Below are 22,520 nucleotides of genomic sequence, written 5' to 3'. Positions count from 1 at the left end.
TGAATTTCAAACTTCACATGGATGATCAGGTTATTGCTGAGTGAATGACACTTGATAGTAATATCTGGATGATCACTCCTATCACTTTGCCGATGATATGAGCGGAAGTTAATGGTGCAGTAATTGGCCAGCTACTGCTTTTGGTGGAAAGGGCATGCCAAGGCAATTGTTCACATTGCTGGGTGGATGTAAATATTGCAGCTGTACTATAATAACTTGGCTCGGGGTTCAGCTAGTTCTGGAGCACAAGTCTTCAGTGCCACAGCTGGGATGTTGTCAGGTCTCATGCCCTTTGCTTTATCAAGTGCATTGAACCATTTCTTGATATGATATGGAGTGAATTGAATTGGCTAATATTGTCATCTGTGATGCTGGGAAATGCAGGAAGGATCCGAGACGGATCATCTACTCTGTACGTCTGACTGAAAATGATCGTGGATGCTTCAGCTTTATTTTTGTGCTCCGGGGCTGTGCTCTCCCATCATTAGTTGATTAATTCGCCTTCACAATTCAGATTGGATGTGACAGAATTGCAGAGCTTTGATCTGATCCCTTGATTGTGGAGTTGCTTATTTCTTTGCAGACTTAATAACCTTTTACTTAAAGCATTTCTCTTAAATTTACATGTCATAATTTTAAAATATTTTCTGAGCACACATTCTTGTCTCTGATGCACCTCATCAATAATTCTTCATTTTTATTCTCTCACCATTTTTCATTGGTGCTGAATTTGCTTGAAATTCAGTGTGTCATTGGTATGTTGGGAAATGATAAAACTCAGCAGATAGAGTTGCATACAAATGTTCTGGGTAAGTTAGTTTGCACATAAAGCGGTATACATTTTGACATAATTATCTCCTCAAGGTGGGGACAAGAGCTTTAGTCCAGAAAACTTTAGTGCAGTAGTGACATAACACTGTCTTCACAACAGTGATTAGGGATATCAGGGGGAGGTTGCAGGGTTAATCTTCTTGACCCATTTGCATTTTATCTTTGCTGGACATCTCCCAGCCTCATCCAGAATGCCTCCTGCCCGATCCATAAGCAGTCACATGCCAGCTGTGCCCACAGAGAACCTTGACATCTTGCCAAAAGGCTACAAATTCTTCACACACAGACTTGCAAACCCTTGTGGAAAAAGAGACAAAAGGCATGATCTCTGGTTGGATTTTCATGGTCCTAATCCTGAAAAAAATGCTGCCAAGCAGAGTGGCCATGGATCCCACCTCCATTCTTGCCCTTGGCCATTTTCACATGGAGGGACTAGGCCCCAAAACCTACCCAGTCCTTTTGAAAGAGGGACCTGACAATGATGTGGGCTCAATTAGAAACCAACACAGTTAGTTTTCTCTCTTTAATTTTCATCAATTCGCTGAACTTTAGCAAGTCTTGGGTTTTGCAGTAGTTGTCTGGAGATGTGAACCAGCAGTTGGAGGCTTGAAGAGTTGAAAAGGGAATTAAAATTATTTTGCCTTCTTTAACTTTCATCAATAAATGCTGTAGTATGAGTTGTCCCTGTGTTCAGCAAGTTATAGTAAGAAGTCTCACAACACCAGGTTAAAGTCCAACAGGTTTATTTGATAGCAAACACTACAAGCTTTCGGAACGCTGTTCCCTCGTCAGGTGAGTGGAGAGTTCTGATCAGAAACAGGGCATATAAGGGCACATGGCGGGCGGGCGGGCAGGGTGGGGGGGGCGGGGCTTGGGTCTGGGGGGGGGGTAGTGGCTGTCATTTATTTTGGGGGGAGTGGGTGTCAGACTGATGTGGTGTTGGGTCCATTTGGGTTCTGGAGGGCAGGGGTCTGGTCGGGGGAGGGGGAAGAGGTGTCCCATGTGGGTGGAGAATACTGTGGGGGTTGGATACTTGGTTGGGGAGGGGTGAGGAGAGTCCCTTCATGGCGGGAGATGGGGGTGCACCACGAGGGCTTGGTCTGGATATTTAAAATAGTTACTCTGGAGTTAGAAGTGTTTTTTTTTCCCTTCTAACTGTTTCAGAGTAGCTATGAGAGTGAGATTGCCATCCAAAGTTAACATTTTCAATCGCTTTGTTAGATGGTTCCCAGCCCAGTGCGATTGTCCAGGGGAAGCTAACCCCTCTGGGCAATTGCTGGGTAAGTGATATTCTCAGCATGCGTTGGGGTGAGGGGCATTGTTGAAAAAAATCTAAGTGTATACAAATCTAAGTATGCAGTGAAACTGTAGTGCTGTTGTGAGGATGGGGGTGCATGGGGGTGGGGGTGCAATCGTGTTGGTGGTGCCTCATGACTAAGGATCAGTGAGCAAAACTGAATAAAAACATGTTGGAAAACTATGAGCAGAGAAGTCAGCAAGTAATGTACGAGTATTTCCAATGCTCTCAAACTCTTTATTTCTCACTGAAACAAGTGCCTAGGGGAACAGTTGCACCTGTCTTATCTGGGTTGCTCACTGCTGTCAGCAGTACTATCGAGCTGGGAGGAGCAATATCTGCTGTTTCTGGCTCGACAGCAGGTTTATTTAAATTATGCTTTTATAAAAAATAGTCTTATGTTGACAGTTATTGGAGAATCCCTAGCTAGGATGACTCGGCCTGCAGACCAATATTTCTAAGGGGACCTCACTGACATGTGTAAAGGGGCTGTCACTGTCTTAGGCCACAATGAACTTGGGGGGTCAGGTGCCTCTGGGTTGTAAAATATAGGTCCCTGAAATTAAGCCACAATATGCCTGTTTTAGGCCTGAAATGTTATATAATAAAATCTAAGATCTGTCCCACAGGCTTCAAAGAGAAGATGACAATTAAAATATTTTCATTCTGAGCGAGAGCATATGAATACAATTTTCCTGTGTTATTACGAAAAATAATATTTTTAAAATTGATGTACACAGATAAGGTTAGCAGGTACATTAAGTTCAAACATTAACATGAAGTAAGAATAAATTTCTTCCCTTGATTGTTAACTGTCTTAAGTTGATGTTCGTAAAGATAAAAGGAGTATATTGAAGATTATTCTACATATAATAAAACCAAACTGCTTTCTCTCATAAAATATATTGCCCCTTTCCACATATAAAGTGCTTATTTTATTTGGTATATGGCATTAATAACTGGATAACTTATAAATTATCAATGATGATAAAAGTAATTTGGAAAGGATGTTTTCTGCCAGCTCTCTTGCCTCTCTATTTAAAGCAGGTAAGCGCCTATAGGCAAACCAATTATATTGATTTTTATCTGATGAAAAAGTTACAGATAGTAAAATTCCCTAAAGAATTAATTATTTCCATTCCTACATCAATCTTGTGCTCTAATCCCAAAGTGTTCTACTGGCTGATAGCCAACAAAAAGAGGCAGTGCTCACCTTTTTTTTGTTTTAAAATCTCATTTTAATTTTTTTTTAAATGGTTAAACATTGTCACTTTATGGTCAGAGTTAAACAAACAAGCCACAAGATCCTTACTATATTCTGTCTACACAAAGTCACATTATTCAGCAAATGAATTAATTGTTGAGAACAATGGAAATTAATCCTAAAATCACGCAAGAAGTTATTTCCTATAAAGCTGCAAGACAAAGAGATTCACCAGATTGGCTCTTGGCTTGAGGGGACCATGAGGAGAGATTGAGCTGACCAGGTCTACAGTTCCTGGAATTCAGAAGAACAATGAGAGGCAATTAATGAATGAAATATCGGATGTGATTGCCTACAGTTGCTCCGCTGCACCAGATTATGATTCAGTGTCAATGTACAATTCACCAAAGATCCTTAGACAGCACCTTCCAACCCCATGACTACATCCATCTCGAAGGACAAGGGCAACAGATACATGGAAAAAACACCACCTGCAGGTTCCCCTCCAAGCCACTCATCATCCTGACTTGGAAAATGTACCGCTGTTCCTTTGCAATTGCTGGGGCAAAACCTTGGAATTCCACCCCTAATGGCACTATGGGTCAACCCACAGCACGTGGACTGCAGCAATTCAAGAAAACAGCTCAACATCATCTTCACAAGGGCAACTAAGGATGGGCAATAAATGCTGGCCAGCCAGCGATGTCCATGTCCTACAAATAAAAAAAAGGCCCTTGAACTTCCACACAGACAGATGAACATCTCTGTTAAAATAAGGGGGCTTGTTAAGCCAATGATTTAAGCATATATATGTTAATATTTCCATTGTGTAATTTTGAGAATACACATTGCTACATTGTGTACTGCTGTTCTCCACCTGAATTATCGTCAAATGTACTGCCTGTTCAGCCAGTAATAAAGCAACAAATGTTAGCAGCGTAGCCTTGTTTTTAACGGGTGATGTTAAAATGTCCTCATTTATGCTACCTTAGTGTTTCATAAATAAATAACAAAGAACTATTTTTTAAAAATCAAGTATTTGGAAACACAAAAGAACATTTTTTTAATTATCGATCTTCTGTATACTTCCCTGAAGTTATCAACATTCAGTCATTTTATGGTATTATACTTGCACGTCAGAGGATGATTTGTGCTAAAGGTTACTCACATTCATTAATTTTCTGTTTATCAATCTGAGATATAGCAATGCTGAGAATGAAACATTTTCCTTCAGTCAAGGTCAGGGGCATTGCAATGCTCCCCCTACTGCCTCAGCAGCACACCTTGCAGAAACCTCAAAAGAAATTCCCCTGCTGTGCCAGTACAACTTTCAATTTCCCACATCATCTGTTCTGATAGCCTTTTTGAGTGAGGTCGCCCAATTAGTGCCTGTTGTAATTAGTGCCAGATTATATGTAGTTTCATGCTGGAGATTTGCATGCGCTGGGAATTGGATTGATACTAGCCAAATTTCATTTATTTTAGTGTTAGAGGAAAATGGATTTGTAGCTTATTTGTCTGAAATGTATTCCAATAAGTTGCTGAAAGAATGGTATTAAAACTGCTTCCCTTTTTCTTCCCTGCCTCCCTATTCTATGAGCATTAGTTAATTCATTATGATAAAATTAATACTAAAAGAAAGATTTGGCAGCCAATCCAATCCCATCTGCACAGTGCAAATCAAGCAGGTCCATTAGTGACTCAGTGGTCAAACATTTCAGGGTGTTTTCAAAATTAACCTTCTGCAGGCAGATGAAGAGTCCTGTTAAACAGTCAAAGACCTCATAACCTGATGCATGTTGCAGCCTGACTGCATCAATAGGACCCTATTACATTCATAGTGGTCTGACTGCATTTTGACTCCAAGGAAGCCAATGTAAGGAGGAGAGAGAAGAAAGGAGGAGGGGAAGAAAAATGGAAGGAATGAAAGAAGAAAGGATATGCATTTATGTTGTGACTTTCATAATCTCAGCACATCACAAAGCAATTTACGACCAATGAAGTTCTCTTTTGCTGAAGAATCATCTCTGTGCACTGATGAAAATGTAGCAGCCATTTTTCACACAGCAAATTTGACAATGTTACAATGACCAGGTAACCTATTCTAGTGATGTTGATTATGGAATAAAAGTTATTCAGGACCCTGGATTAGCTTCCATTTTTATCTTTAAAATAGTGCAGTTTAACATATCACCTGAAAGATTACACCTCTGACAGTGGAGCACTCCCTCATGTACTGCACTGGATTTTCAGCCTTGGTGTTAGTGCACATATTTCATGGGGTGGACCTAGCACCCATAATCTTCTGAATTAGAGGCATGTCCGGTAAGTGTAAAATTTTAATTTTGTGAGATAGAAGGAGCAGGGGTGCTCTGCTGGGTATCTTATAAATGGTAACGCTGACCACCAATAGCCTGTGACGGAGGGAAAGAATATTTAAGGCGGTGGAGGGGAGGTGGGGGTGCTAATCAAAACAGCTGCTATTTCCCTAGATGGTGTTGAGCTTTCTTAGTGTTGTGGGAGCTGCACTCATCCAGGCAAGTGAAGAGTATTCCATCACACTCCTGACTTGTGCCTTAAAGATGGTGGACAGACTTTGGGGAGTCAGGAGGTGAATTATTTGCCACAGAAGCCTCCGATCAGCTCATACAGTTAAGGTATTTGTGTGGCAGGTTCAGGTCCAGTTAAGTTTCTGGTCAATGGTAACCCCAGGATGTTTGACGCTGGGATATTCAATGATAGTAATGTCATTGAATATCAACAGGATGTAGTTAGAAGTTTGCTGGTCAGAAATTGTCATTTCATGGCACTTTTACAGCAAAAATGCTAGTTTATTACTTGTCAGTCCAAGCCTGGAAGTTGTCTTGCTACAAGTAGGCGCAAACTGCTTCATAATCTGAGGAATTACAAATGGGACTGAACATTATACAATTATCAGTGAACAACTTTACTTCATGACCTGTTAATATAGGGGAGGTCATTGATAAAGCAGCTGAATATGGTTGGACCAAAGAACCTCTGCAGCAATATTCTGGGATAATTGTCTTCCAGTGATCACAACAGATAGAAATTATTTTTCCTGACGCATAGCCTGCCAAACTTTAAGAGACTCAGTCAAACATCTGCATCACTTCAATGGGGGAGGCCTGACTGAATTAACTGCATGTCGTAAGCAGAGCAAAAATCCCACCCGCTGAGAGCTCTTGGCCAATCTGAAACTGGCAGCTCTTCATTGTTGGCAATGCCACTGGGTGTGGTGGTTTCTGCCGGTCATGCTCCAAGGTCTTCACCAGGGATCACCACAGGATCCCTGGACTCAGAAGGGTGAGAACAGAATGTGGTCTCAGGGTGAGAGTCATGAATAGGGAGCAGTGGTGTCAGAGACAAAGACAGAGGGTGGTTTTCAGTGGCCACCCCTCTCCTAATACCGAGCTGATTCCTTATTCAGGTGCTAAGTGCCTTTGAAAGAGAGAGACCCTCTTTAAAAGACCAGCATTTGAGAGAAGTGGGAAAATCATGCCAAGCACATTTAATCATTGAGCTACCACTAAATTCTAATGGGCTCAGGGATAATTGGTGTCAACTTGTTCAATAATGAGCCTAATTAATATCCAGTGCAAACAAGCATGTTTCCTATGTTGGCCGATTGTCTCCAACTGAACTGCCGGATATTTTCCTACCACTGGGAACCAGAAATAGAGGCCTGTCTCACAGTTAAATGGAGCCAGCTGCCATATTCCTGGCTGCAATCAGGCTAGATTAAATTCCACCTCTTCCTTTGTGCTCAGCACAATGCTAGCCAGTGAAGAGCTTTCCACCTGATTTTCATTGTCACTTGGGTTCCTTGATTCCATGTTTTGTCAAATGCCCCCTTCATGCCCAGGCCAGTAAATCTCATCTCAATTCTGGAATTCAGCTCATTCTTCTATTTCTGGTTCTTGACAGTAATAAGGACAGGAGCCCAGTGGTAGAGACAAAACCCAAACTGAGCATCAGTGAGCAGGTTATTGATGAGAAAATGTTGCTTGATAGCACTGAAATGACATTTTCCATCACTTTTCTGATGGTTGAGAGGAAGCTGATTGGGCAGTAACTGGATTTGTCCTGTTCTTTATGGGCTATTTCCCACATTATCACAACCTCTGCCTCCCTTGGATATGGGCACAGATGTATTTGGAAGTATTATCACCTCAAAGTTCGCAGCTATCCTAATATTGCTATTCTTTCATTGTCACTGGGTCAAGGTCCTGAAACTGTCCACCTAATGGCACTTTGGAACTACAGTTCAAGAAGGGAGCTCACTAAATGGCAATTCTGGTCCTGTCCTCGTGAATTTAAAAGAAAGCAAAGGGTGGCCCATGCTCTTTCCATTTTGGCACTCTCAGCATAATCTTCCCACCAGGAATGAGTGTGAAGTTGAAAATGATAAAATCAGATTTTGCAGTTAAAATATCCTTGGGCCTGAAACTCAATGCAGCAAATGTGTTCTACGCTTTGCTAAATTTGACCCTCTGGACTTTACATATCCCTTTACAACACCTTTACATATCCCCCTGGACATACAATAGATGTCTTTATGTTTTTAGTTGTCTCGATAAGGGAACCATTTTACGCATTGTAAAATCCCACAAGCTGCTGTGATCTGAATGATCAGTTGATCTGTAAAAATTCTTTAAGTTGCAGGTAATGTTAAGACATTCATGTAGTACAAGACAGATAAGGCTTTCTGGAAAAAGAAGCTCAGAAATAATAACAGCACAAAATGGAATAAGTGAAGACACTTTATCATCTTAAGCTTGATCCAAATAATTGAAGAACCACATACAGCAGAAGAATACTTTCATATGAATTATCTCTTATGAAGTTGCAGTATCTCAAAGGACATTTTGTAATGTGTTAGCTTTTGGTGTGCAATGACCACTGTTACAATTTGCAGTGTCTCTCCATCGCTCAGTCTCCTGAGGCAAGCAAATAACTTCAGGCAAAAATTCCACAGAGAGACATAAGCTGCCACTATAGTTATTTTAAATTTTAATTCACTATTAATAGAAAAATACCTCCCAGAGGTTCCAGCTGCCACACATACTGCAGCAGTAAGGATGCACATTTACACCTGAAAACAATATGGAAGAGTTTAAGCTTTTTTTTCAATTTTTTTCCAAGTACTTAGTCTGCCCAAAAGAGTTAATGTCTTTGATGCAGCAATGTGACCCCTTTAAAAATTAATGTTGGTATTTTGGGAATTCAAGCTAATAAATGTGCCTAGGAAACAGGGTATATCACCTAAGTATTAATGTGATCTGACATTTTGCAATGTGTGGATTCCAACAGCACAGCATATAAGTAATGAAGTATTACCTCGGGTCTCTGTAGGTCCTACCTCACCTAGACCCTTCTTGTGCTTTTATGACACTATTGTTAATGCATTTTAAAAACTATATAAAATGATAATTGACAAAATTGAAGCCTTACCTTGGATTGAAGCACAGAAGTTGAGGCAAAACACCATTGTCCTCTGTGATGATTTTGCAATGGGGTTTGTAGAGGAAACAGAGTCAACTGGGAAATATTTTGAGTAATGCATTTGAAAGGCAAGAGTTATCCAGTTTGCAAATCAGTTTAAGCAGAGAAGGGTAAATTTTAAGAGGTTCCGTGAATGTGAATGGAAGAATTGGGTACAGAGGTCAGCACATCCAGTTCACAAATGACTCAGATTCCCTTCATTAAAATTAAAGGTCAGAACGTTGAGAAATGCTGCAAATCAGGCATGACCTCCATATTCAATTCTCCTTGCTCCAATCATGTGAGACTCAGTACAGGATCATAACCTTGTGAAGTTTACTCAGTGAGCAGAGCTTATTTTTGAATGACCAAACCTGTTACATTTTTAAGGGGGAATCAGCAATTGTCATCGGCAGTGAATGACACTACTTCGGTGTGCCGATGTCAGTTTCAGCTAATGATATAGTTTATCTGTATCCTGGTCCATATCACACAACTGATTCATTCATAATTCTCAGCAGATTTCATGATACTGGAACAAACATGTTACCTGTCTTAAATCCTCTTTTGCATACACGAGTGCTCCTGAGGTGCTACCTCGATAGATATAATACTGAACATGAAAAGTTGCTGATTACCAATTCAGTCACTTGCAATGGCTGCAATGGGCAATGTCCAAAAGCTCTGATTTTAGAAGGCTAGGCTGTAGATGGCATTATTGCAGCAGTAGATGGGGCGATCTGGCCAAATAGGATGTCATGCACTAACACAGATGTGAGTTGCGGGGCTAGTGGGGAACAAACATGCTGAATCCCAAGAAATGCAGGCATATTATGTGCCTATGTTCACCAGGAAGATCCCTGGTATGAAGGGATTGTCTTATAAGGAAAGGTAAACAGGTTGGGACTCATTGGAATTTAGAAGAATGAGAGGTGATCTCATATCGGATTCTAAGGAGACTGACAGGCTAAATGCTGACAGCATGGCATGCTTCCCTTCATGGGAGAGGACACAGTCTCAGAATAAAGGGGCCAATTTAAGACTGAGATGAAGAGGAATAATTTCTTCTCTTGGAGGGTTGTGAATCTTTGGAAATCCTTGCCACAGAGAGCTGTGGGATCAAAGTCATTGTGTATATTTAAGGTTGAGATAGATTGATTTTTGCTCAGTAAAGGAATCAAAGGTTACGGGGAAAGAGCAGGTAAGTGTTCATGAGGAATTTCAGATCAGGTATGATCCTATTGAATGGTGGAGCACGTTTGAGGGGCCGAGTGGCCTACTCCTGTTCCTATTTCTTACGGTTTACCACATGACACTGCTGTTACTCTCACAAGGCTGAACCTCAGCATTCTCACTGGTTTACACAAGTGCAAAGTACAACAGTGATTTAGAAAAACTTTGCCTGGCTTTCCTAAAATCATAGCAAGCAAGGAGACAGGCAGCAGTCTAATCTACCATAAAAATTGTCAGAGCTCTCACCTCAAGCTGCATATAGGTTCTGAGGTTCTATGTAGACTTGTTTGACTGCATTGATTTAATGATCTGGGTGGTAATAATCTGGGTGGAATGGGTGGTAATAAGCAAGGGTGGCATGGTGGCATAGTGGTTAGAACTGCTACCTCACAGCACCAGGGTCCCAGGTTGAATTCCTGGCTTGGGTCACTGATTTTGTGAAGTCTGCACATTCTCCCTGTATCTGTATGGGTTTCCTCTGGGTGCTTGGTTTCCTCCCACAGTCCAAAAATATGCGGATTAGGTGCATTGACCATGCTAAATTCTCCCTCAGTGCACCCAAACAGGTGCCGGAGTGTGTCGACTGGAGGATTTTCACAGTAACTTCATTGCAGTTAATGTAAGCCTATCTGTGACTAATAAATAAACCTCATTTCACTTAAAAAAAAACCCACACAAGCTGACAGTTGGTTCCTCCACACTTGTATTTGATCTGCAGTCTCCCTGGCAGGCAGTCTAACGCATTGACCAATTAGTGGTTCACTGCCGTCTCCTCCTTAGAGATCTCTGGCCTTTACAGTAAGTCTGACATAAGACCCTGCTCTCTGGGTTGGTTCCTGGGTCATACTATACCTCTGCCTTATGTCCTGTGCACTGTAAGACTCAGAATGTACACCTCTAAGTGACCCTCAAAATTAGAGAGTCAATCTCTGAACTAGTGCCTGATGATGACATCAGGTGAATATACACATCAACAGTAACGCATGGGCACACTATTACAATCAGTCAGTAAAACTTACCTTTGCATAATGATATAAAATATTAAGCATGATATATTTTCACATTACTATGCTTGATTTAAACAAAAATCATTCATAACTAGCCTTCTGCATTCTAATCTCATAAATGCCTACCCTAGCATTCATGTTTAAGAACGTTTTTAGTGTGAATTTCCATCTATATTCTTACTCCTGTTATTACAATCAAACGGAGGGCTTATGTCAGGAAATCTCTGCCGAGCAGCCAGGAGTAGGAAACTCTCATTATCACGGACAGGTACTTTGATGGATGATGGGGTTGGGAACAGAGATGGACCAACAGCTAATTTTATGCCATTGGCCATCATGCCAGCTTGCTGGCATCATCATACCCTCGAACCATTTTCAGGAGTGCAAGATCAGACGTGGAATGACTACCCCTGACAAACAGCAGGTTAAAAAACCAATTAAGGTCATTGATCACTGGCCAACTGTAATTTTCCAATCAGAGAGCAGTATTCGGCAGTGTTGGGAGTATAGCAGTTGCCTGGAGACAGTCTCCTGGCAGCTGTGACGGGGTGCCCACAATTCAGGATGACTTTCTGGTTTTCCTGTCTGTCTGTCTGCCCATAGCTGTGATCACAGGCAGCTCAGTGGATTAGCTTCCCCTCCATAATGGTGATTTAACAGTTCTGATTGCTTTTATTGTGAATGTTTTAAAGTATTGAGGAGGCACTTCAAGATAGAGATTTCCTCTTTCTCTCCCTCTCTCCCCGTTATCAGTATTTCTTTCAGCTGCTACTGAGGCACCTGACTCTTGAATGCACTTGCCATTCTGATTCCTCTCCCTGATTTGGTGTGGGTTTATAAATGAAGGGAGTTCCATGATGTGTGCCAACATCCAATACTCATATAGGGTTTGAAGGGACAGTGACACTTGCTCTGAGTGAAGGGAGTTAGGACAGTGCTGGCCTGAACTGGGGGTCTCTGAATGAGGGCAGGACTGTGCCAGACTACAAGAGCTTAACAGGCCCAGGAATGCAGAGATCCAAATTTTCTTTGTGTGTAGTTCCTATGGAGCCAGATGGTCAGAGTTCAGATCGGACATAGAGAGGAGCAAATACTTTTGATAGACAGGTGCCTGAAACTGATATGGATTGGGTTAGCTGCAGCACCTCAAGGAGTCAATGGAATCTGTCAGGCCACACCTCCCCATCCAAGGAACACCCCCACAGAGGTCACACCCTTTCCTCCAACTTGAATCCCAGTTGCCCCTGTTGAGTCGGACATGCCCCCCAGCAAGCCAAAAAAAAATTAAAATGAACATTTACCTCCTTCCCTTCGGTGGCTTTGCCACCAGGTCCTCACTTTCATGAGTAACACAAAACTATGCCTACATGACTTATGGTTGTGAGGGTGGGTGTATAACAAGTGGCCGCTGCATCTGGGGTCAGTCCTGGTAATGGTATGGGGAGAAAGGTATTTGTATTATTATTGGGTTGCTGCCACTTCTACCAGGTTGGTGAATCCTGAGAATATTCACGGCTGTCAGGAATGCCAATTTTTGGCCGAGACAGAAAATTCAGTGAATCATTTAAGATGCACTGGGAGACACACTTCCTCCCTCCCATGGATATCGGGACCCTCCTCCAATGGTGGCATGTTTTCCCACTCTCCCCCCCCAAACACGGATTACTGGCACTGGGGCAACAGCCCAGTCCCTTTTCAAGGCCGCTGACATGGACCCCCATTAGGATCTCTGTCATGCTCCTGCCATCAGGAACCCCAAGATGACCCCCGCCCCCCCATCATGATCCTAGACATACTCAGCCATTATAATTTCCGACATGCTTCCCATCATCACCCCCTTCATGCTTCACCCTTGCATGTCCCCCTTTCCCCCGTTTGAGCCCCTTTGTATTGGTCCCCTGCTTATTCTCCTGCAAGACTCCTACCTATACTCCTTCCAGTTGTAAACTTCTGGTCTTTGAGAGCAAATTCCAGTGGATTAATCCATATAGTATGAAAATCACACCTGAATACAGAATTAATACAGAGTTATGTTTCTGTAGGATATGAGAAAGTCATTTACTGTTTTGGCTAATGGTTCTTCATCCTTTGATGCTTCAAAGTCATTTTTGAATGACTCTACATATATTGTATACTTTTTCCATACAATTATGCAAAGTGTAAATCAAAATTTACAAGTTTTAGGTATTGATTGTTATCAACGTCAGGAAACAACGTCTGGGCTTCAAGTACAAATGCAAAATGTACCATTCTTCTCAGTATATATTGCTCAAGGGATTGAAAGAGGAAACAGTGTTCGACAATAATTAAAAGTCAACAAAGGTGCCCAACAATTAAGGCAGATTATTCACAAAGCAGGAAATTGATTTTTCTTCATTACGCAGAAGTCCATTGTGTACTCTTGGAAATTATTTAACAGTGTAAAACCCAACATGGTATGATCAACATCTGGCAGTAACATAGACTCTTTGAAAAGATAACTGTGCCGAGCTACACTGTTTTAAGAGTTGTTGATTAGGTTTTGCTTTTCAATGAAGGAAGTGGGGTTTGGTTAGATCGCCATACTTCAAGTTCTTTTTATTACAAATGGTGCAAGTAGGAACCTAAGGATATTCAGCGAAGGTGACAATAGATGTCATACCCTTTGGAAGGAGCAGAACGTTTATCTGAACAATATCAGACCAACTTTGAAATGTTTGCGCTAGTTCATTTAGAACTTGCTGGTTACAATATAAACTGCTCAGAGCATTGTTCAGTACCATAATCCAATTACAGCCTGAAAATAGAGGCTATTATTAATGCAACTGAATAAATAATTAAGCAATATACCCCAGATACTGGAGATTTAAACTATAAACAGAAGATGTTCAATATACTCAACAGACTGGGCAGCATTTGTGGAGAGAGAAATAGAGATAGTAAGGCAAATTTTCCCAGGTAATGGAAGTGGTGTTTCAGTGTGTGCAAGGAGTTAAATCTCCAGAAAGTGACATCGGCTCAGGATCCCAAGATCATCCCTTGCTCTGCTAGTTTTCACCCGGGTAGGTTTGAATGCAAGTCAGAAACCACTTTGCACTTATCTGTTCAGCATTTAAAGGTTATAATAAGCAATTAGACTCTGGTTCAACCAAGGATTCTGCATTTAACAGATTTATTTTCTGAGATGTCAGCACCTCGCCAGGTGAGTGAGGACAGTGGGGAGTGCTTCATCAGTGAAAGTGACATTGTGAAAAGCTTTTGATCAATGTTACTGAAGAACTGCAGCCATGACTAGGTGAGAAGCTGCTCCTCACAGTGCTCCCTCTCGGAGAATGCTTTCAGCACTTGGCAGGTGACATCCAACTTCTTGGCGATCACTTCACCAATCATGGGGTTGTGCTTCCCTGCTGCCAGCCTCCACCACAGCATGGGGGAAACTCGTGCAGCTTTGCCCACACCTCTGATGAATAGCAAAGCAGCAGCAACAGCAAAGTCAACAGCATCATCAGCAGCAGGAGCCACTCTGACAGCAGCACCAGCTGCCTTCTCCTCAGCCGCAATCTGCTCCACAGAGCAGAGGGGACAAACATGAAGATCCAGTTCCAAGGACAACTGGCACAGGCTTAGCTCTCTCGACATCTGTGAGAAGTCAGAAGGTGAGGCAAGCGTTTGAACCATTTTCAGGGCATGCAATGCCAGTGATCAGCAAGGTGCCTGTGATTGGACTGCTTTCCCCCAAGGCTCTGCTTTGCCCTAAGGTTAGGTGCTCCTGCAAGGAAAGAAAGCAGAGAGTAATACCTGTTAACAATAATGTGTGTGAATTGGGGGGTAGGATGTAATTATGGAAGGTAACAGTGGAACATGAATGTGAAAGAGCAATATAATTATTGTGATTGTTGTCTCTTCAGATGAGGAGTGAGTGGAGCTGTAATATGTGTTGTTCTGCAAACAATGCCAGGAAAGTCATGTTTGGGGTTTGCATCTGAAAGTGTTACACCACTCAACATTACATTCTCCTGAAATCCACTGCAGGTGGGAGGGGCCACACTCTTCCTGCTGACTTCCTTGGTTACTTCCATGCTTTGTTGGAGAGTCTGTCCTCTTCCTCCTATTCATTGGAAATGTTACCTCACTGTAGCCTCTCAGACTCCACAGCAGGAGCTCCAGAGAATAGGGAGACTCCCAGCCCCCCTCTCCATTCCACTGGTTGGCACATGTCACAAGGTGCTACACAGAAGCATTTTAAAACAAAATTTAACAACAAGCCAAATATCAAAACATGAGGGTAGATAAAAAGCTTGGATAAAGAGGTAGAGTATCATAAGGAGGGAGGACTGGAGAGATTTAGAGAGAGAATTCCAGATTTTACAACGTTGGTAACCGAAGGCGCAGCCACCAAATTGCCAATTTGAGGCAATGGGGGGAGGGGTGGGGGTTGACACGGTGGCACAGTGGTTAGCACTGCTGCCTCACAGGTTCTCTGGTTTCCCCCCATAGTCTGAAAGACATACTGACTGTTGAATTGGCCATGCTAAATTCTCTCTGTGTGTCCAAACAGGTGCTGGAGCGTGGTGACTGAGAGATTTTCACAGTGACTTCATTATAGTGTGAATGTAAGCCTACTTGTGACAGTAATAAATAAATATTAAAATCAAGGATGCTCAAGAGGCCATGACTGGCAAAAGTCCGTGTCTTAGAAACCACTGTAACCCTCTAATTAAAAATTCTTCCTTTAACACAATGGATGTATCATCATACCCACCCTCCCTTACGGGTCTGGGAATCCAGAGTCTTGATGCGAACACCATGGCTCAGTTAACAAGATCTGGGTAATTGACTTGGTAAAGTGCCCCCTCACTTTGGCAGGGACCAGGGTGAGAAAATTTATCCCATGTTTCAGATTGATGAAGACACAGATGCAACAGGTTTTAGACAAGTACAGAGACAGGGATAGATGGGGAAGGGGAGGAAGAAAAAGCAAAAGAGTTTCTGTTCAGGTAAAACGCAGAAGTGACCGAAGAGTCTTTACTAGCACCTGCTGTCCAAAAAATTTGTCATGATTTGGAATTGTTGAACCTGATGTTGGATCCAGAAAATCGGTAAATATCAAACTGAAAGATGGGATAAAGTTTCTCAAGCTTTGGCTAAGCTTCATTGGAACAATATTGGAGGTCCAGGGCAGAAAGGTCAAGTTGGGTAGAGAATTAAAATGACATGCAACAGGAAGCTCATGCTTGCAGTCTAAATGGAGGTATTCAATAAAAGGATCCAATCAGCAATTAGTCTTCCCAGTGCAGAGGAGACTGCACTGGAGGAGAGCTCAGAGGATACGCTATGACATCATTGTCCCACATCCTGCATCAGCATTGCTACTTTCATGTCTGTGGATAGTTGTGAACAAGTCACAATGGGGTCACAACCTGTTGAACATGGCACAGAAGTGCCTGGGTAGATTATCAGAGGTATTGACAATTGAGGCCATTCATAGTTGGAGAATACTGGGAGGGCATGGTGATATTCAACTTCAAGTTGGAGATATGTTTCTGGAGCGGTCAGCAAGGTGGCAGATACTGGACCTGCAGGGTGGGCACATGAACTTTTGCGCAACCCTCAGAGACTATGCACACCCATGTACTTGTGAGGAAGGAGCCCGTTCAAGCCATGAGCATAGTCATGTCACTGGCATGTGCATGAGTGGCTATCTCCACTTTGAGAATGAAGATCTTTTTTGGAGAATGACATACAACAGATCACTCAATGGGTGTTTGAGATGTGCATGGACCTGCATTCCTCTGTCTTGTATATGAACTCTGTAGTTCTGGGGTGGATGTAGTTGTTGCTAGGGGGCATAAGTATAAGGTTCATCATGAGAGATATAGGAGGGATGTCCGAGGTAGATTCTTTACTCAGAGAGTGGTTAGGATGTGCAATAGACTGCCTGCTGTGATAGTGGAGTCGGACACTTTAGGAACTTCAAGCGGTTGTTGGATAGGCACATGGAGCACACCAGAATTATAGGGAGGGGATAGCTTGATCTTGAGATTGGACATAGCTCGGCACAGCATTGAGGGCTGAAGGGCCTGTACTGTGCTGTAATGCTCTATGTTTCTATGTTTCTAATATTGGCTAGACAAGAGGAGGATAAGAACCTGGAGATACTGTCATGTCTTTGAACTCCTCGAATAATTGAGGAGCAACATGTCTGCCCTGGAAAGGTGGAAGAGTGACTACCTGGAACATCTAGAGGCTCATCTCAGAGGGTCCCTGATGTGGATGGCAGGTGCTTGGTCCCTCTCTGATGATGACACAATGCCTTCAAAAGCCACAATGATAAATGCAGCTCCTGCAAGAAGCCCACAATACCCCTGGCCCCACAAGGCCTCGGATAACTAAAGGATGATGAATATCGTATCAAAAGCTGTGGACAAGAAAGTCAACAGCCTGCCTCTAGCTCAGTTGAGAGTGCCATATGGGTGTGCCAGCAAGTGTATGAGAAAGTAGCTATACTTGAATTTTACTGGATTAGATGTATTTTGTTGCTATCTTGCTGATTATTTGTCTGTTAATTAAAATATGTTGCACCACACAAAACTTCCTTCAGTTATTTATGCACTACTGGGTCATTAACAGCTCATTGTGGCTCTTGCGTAGGGTGTCAGTGGGTCCATGATACAGAGGGGAAGGAGGAGGAGGAGGAGGTATTGCAAAGTTGATATTCAGCCTCTGCTTGGTAAACATCTGTTCACAAAGAACAACAGTGCCACCTTTGTCAGAAGATGGAATAACAATGTGGACTCAAGGGAAGGGAAATTGCTGCATGTTCAAAGGGAGGGGGAATACAATGGTTGCAGAAGTGCATCACTTCCCTGGCCAAACAAATCATTTGGCTCATCCTTCTCTTTTTTCTTCCTTAAGGTTAATCGTTATTTTAATTGTGGATGAGCAAAAAGGCAAATTACTGATATATCTAGTACGGTTGTTAAACAGAGCACATCAGAAATTGCACTTAGAATAATAGAAGAATCAGAGGTTTATGAGGTGAGGCACTAATATTTTAGTCACAGATGATCAGTTTACAATGATACATTTTATCAGCAGTCTTTGTGTAATACATTGTGTCAATTAAACGTGTTGTTGGCATTAAAGGGTAATTTTATCAGACAAGGCGAGGCAGGAACATGGGTCAGAAATTAGACTGCACTGCAGTGGACCTATTCAAAGCTTGTTGAAGCGAATCAAAATTGATGAACTACCTGAATAATGAGAGTGTCCTTTGGTGCAAATTAGCAAGTAAAGATTTATTATTTTTAGCTTTAAAATTCTGTCGGAATACAACTATGAAAAATAAATGTTTTAGCCGCACGAGAAAGAATACTTAAGATTAACCACTTTAAAAGGAAAGTTTGCCAGCTTTCCATTTCTTGCTTGAAGCTTTGATAAATGGAAGGGAAAGTTAGAATATCAGCTCCATTATATGTGGGTTTGTAATGAATATGGGCTAATAGCCTAACCCCAGAAATGGAGATACAGAAGTCACAGAAGAAATGCAAGGAGTAAGAGTTTGTCCATGTCAAGGTGAGAATAGGATGGAAATTGGAAGCAAACTCAATGAAATTTTAGAGGTCAGAGAGGGAAATGGCACAAACACAGCCATTAATGTACAGCAAAAAAAAATGACTGAGGGGACTTGGGTAAGACCTAAACTCAAAATCTTCCATATATCTCACAAAAAACCTGGCATAGCTGAAACCCATGTGGGTACTCATAGAAACACCTTGGAGGGAGCGAATGGAGTTGAAAGAGAATTTGTTCAGAGTGAGGACGGGTTCGTTTAGATGGAGGAAACTGATGGTGAATGGGGATTGATTGGACAATTGACTTGTTCGCAGAAGAAGTGCAGAATTTTCAGACTGCCACGGTGGCAGATGTAGTTGCAGAGAAATTTGGCATCCATGATGAAGAGGAGATGGTTAGGACCCAGGAAACTGTTAAAGTAATGGAAGAATTAAAAGAAGGCCAGAAAAAGATGGGAAAAGATTGCAAGAAGGGAGACAAAATAGAGGAAGAAAATAGTTCAGTGAGGCTGGAACACGCTGAAACAATTGGCCTACCAGGAAATGCTGTTTGTGGATGTGGAGAAAGATCTGCCTCTGAGATTTAATAGAGAAACAGAATCATATAATAGAATCCTTACAGGACAGAAGAAGGCCATTCAGCCCATTGAGTCTGTACCAAACTCAATCCCACCCAGGTCCGATCCCACCCATTAACCCTGCTAATCCCCATGACACTAGGGTCAGTTTAGCATGACCAATCTCCCTAACCTGCACATCTTTGGACTGTGGGAGGAAATCAGAGCACCTGGAGGGAACCCACACAGACACGGGAAGAAAGTACAAACTCCATACAGACATAGACCTAAGGTCAGAATTGAACCTGAGCCCCAGCACTGTGAAGCAGCAGTGCTAACCACTGGGTCACTGTGCCACCCATAGAAACATTGAAATAGAAACAGGAGTTGGCCATTTGGCCCTTCAAGCCCATTCTGCCATTCATTCACTACCCTGATCCCACCTTTCCCGCATATCCCTTGATCCTTTTGGCCCCAACAGACATTTCTTATTTCTTGTTGAAACCACACAATGTTTTGACCTCAACTACTTTCTGTGATAGTGAATTCCATAGATTCACCGCTCTCTGGGTGATGAAATTTCTCCTCCCCTCAGTCTAAAAGGTTTGGCCCTTAATCTCAAACCCTGACCCCTAATTTTGGATTCCACCACCATCGGGAACATTCTTCTGAATCTATCCTGCCTAAGACTTTTTGAATTTGATAAGTTTCTATGAGATCCCCTCTCACTCTTCTAAATTCCAATGAATCCTAACTGATGTAATCTCTCCTCATATGACACACCTGCCATCCCCAGAATCTGCCTGGTAAACTTTGGCTGCTGTCCTTCTAGAACAAGGATTAGGGTTCTATGAAGTTAGAGGCTATATGGAAGATCTCCAGAGGAGATTAAATCGGTGATATTCCCGAATATAATGGCTTGATGTTTGCCGGCGGGGTTGTGGTCGAGGGAACGGTAGGAAGAAGTATCAGAGAATTTGTGTTCTGCTTTTGCTAAGTAGAGATTGGTGTGCTAGACAGCAGCAACCTTGTCAGCAAGTTTGATGACAACGTTAGGATTGGACCTGAGAGAATGGAATGCTGTCAATTCCGAAGGGGACAGGTCAGCATGAGTGACCCTAGCAGAGAAATTGAAATAGCCAATGTCACAATAACCAATGTCACTGCACTAATTCTCAATGACAAGATCAAGAGAGGGGACGAGGCCAGAGCTGTTGTGGAGGGGGAGGGGGGAGGATGGAAGGTGGCGAGGTGGACATTGTGGTCCAGGGAGAGGGAAAATACTGAAGACAGCTTGTTGCGGGAGGAGACTCACAGTCAAAGAGGCGAAGGCGAAAAAGAAGAACTCAGCATCATTCAAACTCAAAATTCATTTAAAATAATGTTTTGGGAACAATTGGACCACCCACTGAGAAGATGAATGGGTAAAGGAATTACACTAATCATCAGAACTCGAAAAGAAACAACCAGCTGTAATTATTAACTAATGACAGCTCTGTTCAGCCAGACATAAATACAAATAAATGAAATAAAAATGATTATTCAGGTTAACTATTATTAACTCAGTGGTTCTTTTTCAATAAAATGAATTACATTTTATTTCAATCTACACAACACATTACAGCCGAAATAAAATGTATAAAGCTACAGAGATCATTTTAAAAGACTTAGACCTGTAAATTCAAAGGTTCGGCCTTTGAAGTGGGGGGTGGTGCATACCCCAAAGGTATATTGGGGAACTCCCTTCCGGAAGCCCCAAGTTTAAAGTTTATTTATTTGCATCACAAGTAGGCTTACATTAACCCTGCAATGAAGTTACTGTGAAAATCCATTCGCCTTCTTGATCACCTGCTGCACCTGCAGACTGGGTTTTTGCGATTCGTGCGCAAGGACCCCCAGGTCCCTCTGCACCGTAGCATGCTGCAGCTTTTCGCCTTTTAAGTAATAACCCCTCCTACTATTATTTCTACCAAAGTGGATAACCTCACATTTGCTAACATTATACTCTATCTGCCAGGTCCTCGCCCACTCACTCAGCCTATCCAGATCTCTGCAGATTTTCTACACCCTCCACGCAATTTGCTTTTCCACTTATCTTCGTGTCATCAGCAAATTTCATTACCCTACACTCAGCTCCCTCCTCCAGATCATCTATGTAAATGATAAACACCGATCCCTGCAGCACTCCACTAGTCACCTACTGCCAACCAGAATAGCACCCATTGATTCCAAGTCTCTGCTTCCTATTAGGCAACCAATCCTCTATCCATGCTAACACCTTACCCCCAACTCCGCGCACCCTAACCTTTTGCAGCAACCTTTTGTGAGGCACCTTATCAAATGCCTTCTGGTAATCTAAAAACATCACATCCACCAGTTCCCCTCTGTCTACCACACTAGTCACATCCTCATAGAATTCCAATAAATTTGTTAAACACAACTTCCCCTTCACGAATCCATGCTGCGTTTGCTTAATCAAACCTTTCTTTTCTAGGTGTCTTGCTATTTCTTCTTTGATGATGGATTCTTGCATTTTTCCAACTACGGACGTTAAGCTAACCGGCCTATAATTCCCTGCCTTTTGTCTGCTACCTTTTTTAAACAGCAACATAACATTAGCCATTTTCCAATCTTCCGGCAGCAAGAAGTATAGGCAGTATCAGTGGATGGAAGGTTGGTTTGCCTGATGGGCTGGGTGTTGTTTCTGCAGTCTTGGGCAGAGCAGGAGGCATACTGAGCTGTGATACAACAGAAAGAATATTTTCTATGGTGTGCCTGTAAAAATAGCAGACATGCCAAACTTCCTTAGCCTCCTGAGAAAGTAGAGGCATCGTTGTGATTTCTTAACTATAACATTGCATAGGGACTACGACATGTTGTTGGTGCTCTGGGCACCTAGAAATTTGAAGATCTCGACCATTTCCACTTCATCCCCTTTGAAGTAGACAAAGGCATATTCTCCAGTACACATTCTGAAGTCAATGATTATCTCCTTTGTTTTGTTGATATTAACAGAGAGATTATTGTTGTCGCACCAGTTCACCAGATTCTCTATCTCTTTCCTGTATTCCATCCCATTATTGTTTGAGATCTGACCAGTATGGTGGTTTCATCAGAAAAACTTATAGTAAGGGGCTTAGGATACAACCTTGAGGGACACCGCATGGATTGACTTTCGAAAAAGCTAGTCTGACATAAGAAATAAGAGGAGCAGGAGTAGGCCATCTAGCCCCTCAAGCCTGCCCCGCCATTCAATAAGAGCATGGCTGATCCGAAGTGGCTCAGTTCCACTTTCCCGACATCTGCAGAAGTGACCTCAGATACAGGATCACATGA

Source organism: Carcharhinus amblyrhynchos, chromosome 1 (assembly GCF_965287045.1).
Source record: "Carcharhinus amblyrhynchos chromosome 1, sCarAmb.v2.hapA, whole genome shotgun sequence".
Lineage (NCBI taxonomy): Eukaryota > Metazoa > Chordata > Chondrichthyes > Carcharhiniformes > Carcharhinidae > Carcharhinus > Carcharhinus amblyrhynchos.
The sequence above is the reverse complement of the archived record's forward strand: the minus strand, read 5'-3'. Positions refer to the sequence as shown.